Below are 10,418 nucleotides of genomic sequence, written 5' to 3'. Positions count from 1 at the left end.
AGCCAAATTTAACAAAATTGTATAGACAAATGGCTGCATACAATTATTCTAGAGAATTTATTTTGCATTTATGATGTCCTTTATCCTAATCTGTGCATTTCAAAAAACATAATACACACTCTGTCACACACACGAACACACACACATACACACACACACACACCCCACACACTACTATTTCAGAAATATGCATATTAAGGATTGGTAGAAAGATAAGAGGTTAGGTGCAGGTATGTTTAATTCACATTAAAACACTAAAATCTTTGCAAGTGTGTTTATATAATGCTAAAATAACAAGATGGCAAATTAAAATATTTTTATTTAGCATTTGATTTACATGTTATCAAATATGTAACTATTTAGTACTCCGTAAACTAAGCACCTGGGTGATAAATTATTTACTTCTAATAAAGATGCTTTAATGTTATATCAAATGGGCTATATATTATCTAATCCCAAGCCTAAACCACTACCATTTAAAAATTTAATGAAAATGAATTGGATATGAAAACAGTTCAATCTATGTTATAGAATAAAACTATAATAGACAAAAATAGCACCCTCAAAGATTATATTTAATATTATCCCAAATAAGTAAATAAAATATGTGAGTTTTAGTGATTTACAAAAAAGGTCTTTTAAAGTAAATTTAGAACAAATAAAATCAATGGTTTATCCACAAAGTATTTTAAAAAGGTCAGTGTTAGAGATCATTACATTTCTAATACTGAATTTAGAATGGGGTTTAAATGAATTTGTTTTCTCCTCTTATGCAAACTGATATCTCTGTGGAGGGAGGGGTGATAGAAAAAAACACACAACAGTGTATGCATGTGTGTGTGATGTGTGCATGTGTCTGCTTTTACTGAAAAACTAAGAAACTAATGAAATAACACTCCAGTTGTTTAAATGAATAGAATGTTCTCGAGCAGGTAAAATGTTAGGCTTTATTGAAAGTGAGAAATAGGACTGTTAGCCCTGCATTTCTGATTCCTGAGCCCACCAATTTTTCTTTGCCTGCCCACAGAGCTGAAAGCTGAACAGAACATGTAAGGTTACCCTTCTCCTTCCACTTGAACCAATTTTCGCAAAATGGAATCTAGTGGAAACACACACACACACACACACACACACACACACACACGGCTCCCCAAATGCACATTGAAAAGTAATCCATTTTTCACTCATCAGATAGCAACACTTAATGACTTGGGTAACTCAGCTTCACTTTCCTATGGCCTTAATGAAAAGGCCAGTTCATTCCATTAGGAAATTAGTGAGATGAATCGTAATGAAAAACTGTGAAATTCTGCCAGGATTTAGCAAAGGCCATGAATAGCCCAGCTTAAAAGTTGAATTTCTTGTTTTCCTTCCTGTGTGGCTCTCTTTGAAAAGACAAGAAAATGGTACATTTGGGCTTCGGAAAATCCATCACAGAGTATGAGGCACTGCCAACTGGTTAGGTTCATCCTAGGTGAATAAAATCCATGGGGGCATTAGGAATACAATGACCAGAGGACAAATTTGAAAAAAAAAAGACAAAGCAGCATGTTGAGATTTTCTTGCTACTGTAGTGAGGGTAGAGAAGAGATCCTATTTCATAGAAAATAGCACTTGCAGGGCTCAGAGTCCTGGCACATTAAAGTGTTTGGTGTCTCGTGTGCTTGTCACCCATGTGTTCTTTTCTGCCAGCATACTACTCACAGTAAGTTATGCTGTTAGTTCCACTATAACGTGACATAGTGGTCCTCAAAATTACCATACTATGCATCATCTTCAGTAAAAATCACAGGACTTTCAACAAAACAGAATTGGGAGCATAACACTCAACCATGTTACCAGAAGGACATTTTTTAAAAAGATAAGGACCTTGGCTAAGCATCGTGGCTCACGCCTGTAATCCCAGCACTTTGAGAGGCCGAGGTGGGAGGATCACTTGAGGTCAGGAGTTTGAGACCAGCCTGGGCAACATAGGGAGACTCTACAAAACATAAAAAATTTAGCTGGGCATGATGGTGCCTGTGGTCCCAGCTGCTCGAGAGGATGAAGCGGGAGGATCCCTTGAGCCCAGGAGTTTGAGGCTACAGTGAGCTAAGATCTTATCACTGCACTCCAGCTTGGGGAACACAGTGAGACTCTTCCTCTTAAAAAATTAAAAATAAAAGTATATGATCATAAATAATAAAAAATAAGAACCTAATGAAAAGGGTAGCATAGTTTTGCACATGGTCATTGTTAAGAAATGCATAGATACTATAATAAATACGACATTTTGCCTTGAAAAAACTGAAGTTTACACATGGAAGTGGGCACTGGAAGAAACGTTTGCTGTTTTTGAGTTATCGTGAAGTTGTCTGAAATCTGATGGAAACTTGTAACAACCAGGATGGGTGAGCTTATACCGCACCGTGAACTGAGGCGGCTGCGTATATTCCTACAGAGATCAATTGAGCTGGGTGCAGATTTTATTGCATTTACTCACAGAGGCAAAATTTCACATTGGCAAATAGAAAGTTGGCTCAAATTTTATGCTATGCTCAAGCAGACACGTGTTCAAATTGTTCCCTCCTATATCAAGTGGATTGGAAGTAATTTGCATTTTAAAAACAAGTCTTATAGTATAATTGACTCTATTCTTGGATTATAACTATTTAATGTCTAAACAGTCAAATGAAGAGTGAAACTTTTTTTTTTTTTTAACTCCATGGAGATTGTCAAAAACCTCTTTGGTGTTTTGCAGACATACAAATAATTCTACTTTTATATTTTTCACCTTTCCACAGTAATACTGTATATACGGTAGCCAAAGAAGTTGTTCAAGAGTTTCTTTTATTCTTATACAGGGAGTGCCTTACTGACTAGATTATGTTATCCTTCCAACTCATCTTCCATCTTTTATCCTGGACTTCAATTTTTAATTCTGCTATTTGTTTCAGATCTCAGTTATACCATGCTAGAGCATATCAGCTCACCAGCATTACACTCCAGGAAATTTATCTTAGCCTTGAAACATTCTTTCCTTTTCGTTCATCTAAAGTTAGATTTTGTTGTTGTGGTGGTGGTTCTTGTGTTGTGGGTTTTTTTTCCCTCAATTCTGTGGCACCAGTTCACTTACATAAAACACCCAAAGTAAATGCTTTTCAATATATCTCATCTGGTTTTGCAGCCATGTGCAGATTTACAATCTTCTCTGTCTAGGAATCTCACTTTTCCTAAAGTATTTTACAAGGATCCAATGTATATATAAAACAACAGGAACACCCACACCACGCTTGGCCTCTTTTCCATCATGTTTTTAATGCTAACCAAAGAAAACGACCTATAAAACACGCACACACGTATGTACACGGCAGATCTTCTTGTAAACATCCCTTCCATGATTAAATTGATTCCTGAGGAATTGGCTAAGATTACCAGTACCAAAGGTCATTTTCAAAACTTCCTGTGTCCCTGAAAATGTTTTGTGTTAATAATATGCATTCGTTTTATAGCCACTTAAGAATATCTCTTTTATGTCAAAGCAGAAACAGAGAGCCAAGATGAAAACAAGGAGAAAATCCCAACACCTCTATAGAATCAAACGAACATCGACTTTTGAAAATAAAAGCAGAGTTTTGAAAGACCCACTAACAGATTCAGTCTCTTGATATTTTATCTCAAGGCCTACACACAGAAAGCAACGGGAAGCTGTCCCATTCAGGGACAGAACCCATGAATTGATCTGGACAGGATGGTAGATGAGGAACAGGGGAGAAAGTCAGGGCTAGGATCTCTCTCTCACACACACAGACACACACAAAAACAGAGGAAACAAATGCTCAATGTTCATAAACTTCCCAAACAAGATAACTTTGCCATTTTTTAAAAAAGAAAATAAGGCTGGGGACGGTGGCTCATGCCTCTAATCCCAGCACTTTGGGAGGCTGAGACTGGCGAATCACCTGAGGTCGGGAGTTCAAGATCAGTCTGACCAACATGAAGAAACCCTGTCTCTATTAGAAATACAAAATTAGCCAGGCGTGGTGGCGCGTGCCTGTAATCCCAGCTACTCAGGAGGCTGAGGCAGGAGAATTGCTTGAACCCAGGAGGATGCAGTGAGCGAGATCGCGCCATTGCACTCCAGCCTGGGCAAAAAGAGTGACACTATCTCTCAAAAAAAAAAAAAAAAAAAAAGAGAAAAGAAAAGAAAAAGAGAAAAGAAAAGAAAAAGGAAAGGAAAAGAAAAAGCTTTAGAGAACTTTTGAAACTTCACAACATTTAGGAATTTTTTAAAAAAGTATAAATCAGTAAATATCTATCAACCACCCATGGTCCTTCCTGGGGAACTTTGCTTGTCCTGCCAAATGAGTGTACTATGTGAATGCGATATTTGCTTTCTAGAATTGAAAGGAAATCGGTATATGTTTCATACAGGGAGACAAGATTTCACTGACGTCTTACCTATATTCTTTGAAGACAAATGTTTCCATTCCCTTTATGAAAGCAATATATTTTGCTTTGTCAGAATGACACAATTCAGTTTCATAAACCATAGGTGGCTAGAGAGTCACTTTTCTTTTTCCCTTGAATACTAGAAATTAAGTTTGATTGTTGAGTAACTATCCCAAACCTTCCAAGATTGCTCATGAGCTTTCTAAAGTTTTAGGCAGACAAGGGGAATTTTTTTAAAAATCAGATTCTTTTTAAAATGGGAACTCAAATTACCAATGCCCTGCCCTTATTGGGTTACTGTTGTCATATGCTACATGAGAGACTTTGTCTCATATGATTGTAATTACCAACATAACCAAGCTATTAGAGTACTGCATCATGGCCGGCCTATAATACTGCCTAAAGTGATTTATAAAAAAAAAAGAAAAAGAAAAAGAAAGAAAGAAAGAAAGAAAGAAAGAAAGAAAGAAAGAAAGAAAGAAAGAAAGAAAGAAAGAAAGAAAGAGCGAGCGAGCTACAGATAAATGAGCTATAGGGATTCCAGAGGCAGAAACTTTGAATTGTACCGTGTATTCGATTTGGTAACCTGGTCTGAAGCCCACTCATTTGGTCCAGCTCAGATATCAGTATTTGGAGGAGAGCAAAAAACAGTGTAATCAGCCCAAAGTAGTCATGTCTCCTCAGTTCTAAGCTTGTGACAGGTGACATGTGTATAGATCCTTGGGACAGAAGGGATAAGAAATGAGAAGAGCCTCATGGTGAGAAAAGCCAGGTGAAACTCCTAAATATAAGTGCAAATTGTTTGAGTAAAAAACGGGAGAAAAAAAGAAATAGCATACAACTGTTGGCGGTATTGATATTCAGTAGCTCTTATTTCCACTTTGATCATTTCTTTTTTATTTGTTTAATTAGACATGCATGTTGTGGCTAAGCACTAATTTTCCCACTCCTCATGCTCAGCTTCAGGTAGTGATGCCTCTAATCCGCAAGCTCTATCTCTACTGAGTTCTTGGTTGGATACTGTGACCTCAAATGATTTGCTTATTGCTACTACCTAAAATCTGCTGATGCTCCACCTGCAACTGGGCACGGTGGCTCACACCTGTAATCCCAGCACTTTGAGAGACCAACGTGAGAGGATTGCCATAGTTCATGAGTTCAGGACCAGCGTAGGCAACACAGCAAGACCTCATCTCTACTATTTTTTTTTCTGTTTTTTTTTTTGAGACAGGATTCCTGTTGGTCAGGCTGAAGTGCAAAGACACGATCATAGCTCACAGCTCACTGAAGCCTGAGCCTCCGAGGCTCAGGTGATCCTCCCAGCTCAGCCTCCCACCTACTAAAAATTTTCAAAATGAGCTGGGCATGCTGGCACATACCTGTAGCCCCAGCTCCTCAAAAGGCTAATGCTGGAGGATCACTTGAGCCTGGGAGATTGAGGCTACAGTGAGCTATGATCACATCACAGCACTTAAACCTGGGTGACAGAGTGAGCCTCTCTCGCAAAAAAAAAAAGAAAAGAAAAAAGAAAGAAAGAAAGAAAGGAATAAATTTCCAGTCTATTTTTTTCACCAAATTTTGGGTCAGTGCCTAGTGCCTCACTTCCAATTAGTACGGTCCCTTAGCCAGCCTATCACTGACTTTCTGTACTTTCCTGTGGACCTGGTGGGAGAAAACAAAATTTCAGCGTGGTTGGGGAACACAGATTGAGTGCCTGATACCTAGCCAGTCCTTTAAATAGATCAATACATTCATTGAGATGAAAACCAATGTATTAATGAATTTATTTGTCAAAACCAAACTGGTGAATCATCTGAACATGCTTGTGTTTATGAAAGCACCCAAATCCATGCATCATGATGTAACAGGAAACAAACTGCTACTATTTCCTGCAAATTAATCAGAAATTGACAAAACAGCTTCACTAATAACCATTTTCCTTGCCTGTCTCTGTGGAGAAGACAATGTGTAGAGGAAACCAGGCATTTCACCTCTGGGGGCACATAATTATATGTGATGATGGTTCATTCCACCTCATACATGGGCTGAACTTTCTCATCATCCAGTCAGTTGAACTAGGACAAAACTAAAATATGAAAATAATGGTATACTTTTTTTTTTGTAAAATATAAACATATAACTCTTGTGGGGATTTTGTATGAAATAAAAGGTAATCTGGATAATGTTATTAAATATCATCAATCAGCTGACACTTCTGCGTTTTAGAGGGTATCTAAATAAGATGGTTGCCACGGGAAAGCAGTAGGTCCTTATTATATTAAATAAAATTGAACTGGATAAGATTGACAAGACGTCACAAATTGGTTACATACTTTGAAAACACCTGTCTTAAAAATGAAGAGGTCTAGCCTGTGGTCTCATCTTTGCCACTTACTAATCTGTGACCTTGAAATGTCATTTAACTTCCCTTAGTCTCAATTTTTCATGTGTAAATTTAAGATGTTTTAGTCAAACCTAAGATTCATTTCAGCCTAGAAAGTCTATGATTTTTGGATAGGTCTCTGTTCTGTTCCTATCATTTATTTGCAATTTGTCTATAGGATTAAGTTAGAAATTTAGACACCTCCCCCTTTCCTTTGTCCTTTTTTAAACATACAACCCAATTATCTATCATACGATTCCTAGTTTTTGGATTTGAATGAAACAAGCAAGTTATTTTACCTTAAACATGACTGTAAATTTTACTTCTGATTTCAGTAATATTGCTGGTCTGTGATATGCTAATCAGCCCTGCCTCTGATGATGGAGCTACAAATCTGCACCTTCAGGCACAGAATTTTTCTTTCCAACAAATAGGGATGAAGTGAGTTCAGAATGTTTTGGGTTTCAGTACAAGCAGTTTTACATAGAGTATGTAATCTATATATGGAGCCTGCCCCCTTATTTCCTCCCAGGGTGGAATTGGATGATGATGGTGGTATTCAGAGCTATGGAAAATGAGTGTTGCTATAAAAAGAAAAAAAAAATAGAGGAGGAAACTGTCATAGAAATGCATCTTCCCTGGCACCTGGATCATGCTCATTTTTGTTCATAATCTTTTTGTCGGGTTTATCAGTGGACAAAGAAAAGTTGTTTCAAACAACCAGATGGCAAATTATAAGCTCAGTGAAACCTGAGAGTCATTTGAATGAGTGCCACATGCACCAAAGAGGCGGTGCCAAAAACAGACTGAAATTCCTGAAACAGACTGAAATCTATGTGTTAGACAGGGGTTATGTGTGTATATGTATATATACATATATAGTTGGATTAGTCTTCCATCCAACTTCCAAAAAGCAGTACTTGCTCTGTCTGTACAAGGTATTAGTATCTCTGTACTTCAAGCCAGTCTCACTGGGACTCAAAGATGAATAGGACAGAGTCACTAAACCACAGAATTGCTAAAAAGTGCCACCTTTACCTTCTTTATTGCCTTTATTGGTAAGATGGGGTATTCACTCTCTAGGAAGCAGAGTACTCCTCCCCAGTTGATAATTCTAACAATTACACTCATTCTTCCTAATAATGCAAAGTGTAACATGAATTCACCATCAAGCCTAGTAAAACAAGGAAAATAATAATCCTGTCATTTTTCTTTTGTCACCTTAGTTAAATGACCATTCAGAAGTAATGAACCTTCTCATAGTATCTTCGGGTTGTCTTTGTCCTGGGTATTTCTTAAGAAAAAGCTTATTTCATGACAAGGAAATAGAAACTAGGTTTGTTCTGCAGGTCTTTATTTTTTCTTAAAATAGATACAAAAACAGTACTGCCATTTAGTTAAAAGAGAGTCAGTGGGAGAAAATTCCACAAGGAAACTATCATGTCGAGCTATGAATAGCAGCTATCTCCTATGTAGCATTTGTTAAGTGTCAGGCAATCTGCTACGGGCCTTGTGTGTGTTATCTTGCTTAATCCTTCTAACCCTCCTTGCAAGTAAATACAAAATCATCACTCCCATTTTACAAATACAAATATTAGCCCGAAAAAGTTAACCTCAAAGGCACACAGCTTGTAAGGGTGCCAGGTTCTCTTCATCAGCGTTCTCCCTCCCACTCCCATCCTTTTGCATATGGTACCTGGGGCAGACTAGAAATGACCTGGTCGGTGTCTTTAATCTAAGCAAGAAATGTACTCTGGAATTAAAATTATTTTTTTAGGTGTTCTGTAAAGAGGAAAATGCACATTGGCAGAGCCCAGCTGTTGACTGAATATTAATTTTCCTAGATGTTGCAATTATTTTGAAAGGAAGTAGGAAGCAGCAGGAGCCAAACTTCCTTTAAGTCTCATCTTCACCATGAGTGGACCAACGCGTTGTGTTAGTCATTTTTCTTCCTTCAACTCTCACCATTTCTTAAAAACCTTTCTTTTCCTCTGAGTGTTGGAACAGGGCTTACGTTGTCACCGAAGTAATCTGCAGCGTTGGTCGCGAGAAAACACCAATCTCTCTTGAAATAAACAGGCTTACTGGAGGTCACACAGGGCACTTGATTCATTTCCTGGAACGACCTTGAGCCCTTGAAACTGATACTGATTTGGAAGTGCCTGGATGTTCTGAACACCCAAACCACAGTATCATTGTAAAAAAAGAAAGTCAAGAACTGGTTCTATGGGATTACCCTAATGGCACTTTCATTTGACACTACAAAGAACAGGTTGAAATTTAAGAACTTGAGAAGATCTCAGTAAAGACAAAGAATTATGAGGTTGGAAAGGGATGTTCATTCTCACTTCAAGATCTGCAGGAAAAGTTGCCCAGCTTCGTTTGTTCCTTAACTATATTTTAATGAAAACAATCCTGCATGGTGACTTCCCCAGAGGGTTACTTCCAGTCAAACAATGTCAATTATAAATTTTAAATCTCACGAGACTGTTTACTTTAGCATTCAATTACCCAAGCTATGTTACTTAATGTTATTTTATTTATTTATCTATTTATTTATTTATTTATTGAGATGGAGTCTTGCTCTGTCGCCCAGGCTGGAGTGCAGTGGCGAGATCTCGGCTCACTGCAAGCTCCGCCTCCCCGGTTCACGCCATTCTCCTGCCTCAGCCTCCTGAGTAGCTGGGACTACAGGCGCCCACCACCACGCCTGGCTAATTTTTCGTATTTTCAGTAGAGACGGGGTTTCACCTTATTAGCCAGGATGGTCTCAATCTCCTGACCTCGTGATCTGCCCGCCTCAGCCTCCCAAAGTGCTGGGATTACAGGCGTGAGCCACCGCACCCGGCTGTGTTATTGTACTCATGGGTAAAATGACCAAATTTCATGAGGAAAAAATAGATCAGGATATATGGTCCAGGCAAATATGTTTCTGATTTATGAACTCATTTCCAAATAAACCATATTGAATTATCCCTTTGATGGATTGCTTTTATTAAAAAAACACCTGAGGGAATACAGGCAAACTGCCATAGAAAACCTGATTTCATGGTAATGGTGCATCTTTCCGAAGCATGAAACAAAAATAACTGTCACCATTTTGAAAAACCTTAAAGACTTAGCAACCTCAATATTCTACTATTTTTAAAATTTCTAGTTTATTTATTTATTTTTTCAAGACAGAGTTTTGCTCTTGTTGCCCAGGCTGGAGTGCAAGGGTGCAATCTCAGCTCACTGCAACCTCCGCCTTCTGGGTTCAAGTGATTCTCCTGCCTCAGCCTCCTGAATAGCTAGGATTACAGGCATGTGCCACCAGGTCTGGCTAATTTTGTATTTTTTAGTAAAGATGGAGTTTCACCATGTTGGTTGGGCTGGTCTTGAACTCTTGATCTCAGGTGATCCACCCGTCTCAGCCTTCCAAAGTGCTGGGATTACAGGGATGAACCACCATGCCCAGCTATTACCCTACTATTTTTTAAAGGAAGAAAGAAAAGAAGAAAAGAAGCAAGGGAGGAAGGAAAGAAGGAAGGAAAGAAGGAAGGAGAGAAGGAAGGAAGGAAGGAAGGAAGGAAGGAAGGAAGGAAGGAAGGAAGGAAGGAAGGAA

General features: G+C 38.3%; 1 long non-coding RNA gene across 2 annotated transcripts in view; it reads right to left on the bottom strand.

Moving 5' to 3' along the window:
- Positions 1-558: 558 nt before the first annotated feature.
- Positions 559-10,418, bottom strand: part of LOC111542278 — a 17,483-nt gene continuing 7,623 nt past the window's right edge. Inside the window, exons 2-3 of one of the 2 annotated variants that reach the window (XR_003309910.1) lie at positions 5,807-5,928; positions 559-1,470 (exon numbers count right to left, since the gene is read on the bottom strand). This is a non-coding gene — a long non-coding RNA (uncharacterized LOC111542278). The remainder of the gene's footprint in view (positions 1,471-5,806; positions 5,929-10,418) is intronic. The other variant, XR_002731502.1, reaches the window with a different exon arrangement.

The sequence above is a fragment of the Piliocolobus tephrosceles genome, chromosome 16 (assembly GCF_002776525.5).
Source record: "Piliocolobus tephrosceles isolate RC106 chromosome 16, ASM277652v3, whole genome shotgun sequence".
Classification (NCBI taxonomy): Eukaryota; Metazoa; Chordata; class Mammalia; order Primates; family Cercopithecidae; genus Piliocolobus; species Piliocolobus tephrosceles.
The sequence above is the reverse complement of the archived record's forward strand: the minus strand, read 5'-3'. Positions and strand labels throughout refer to the sequence as shown.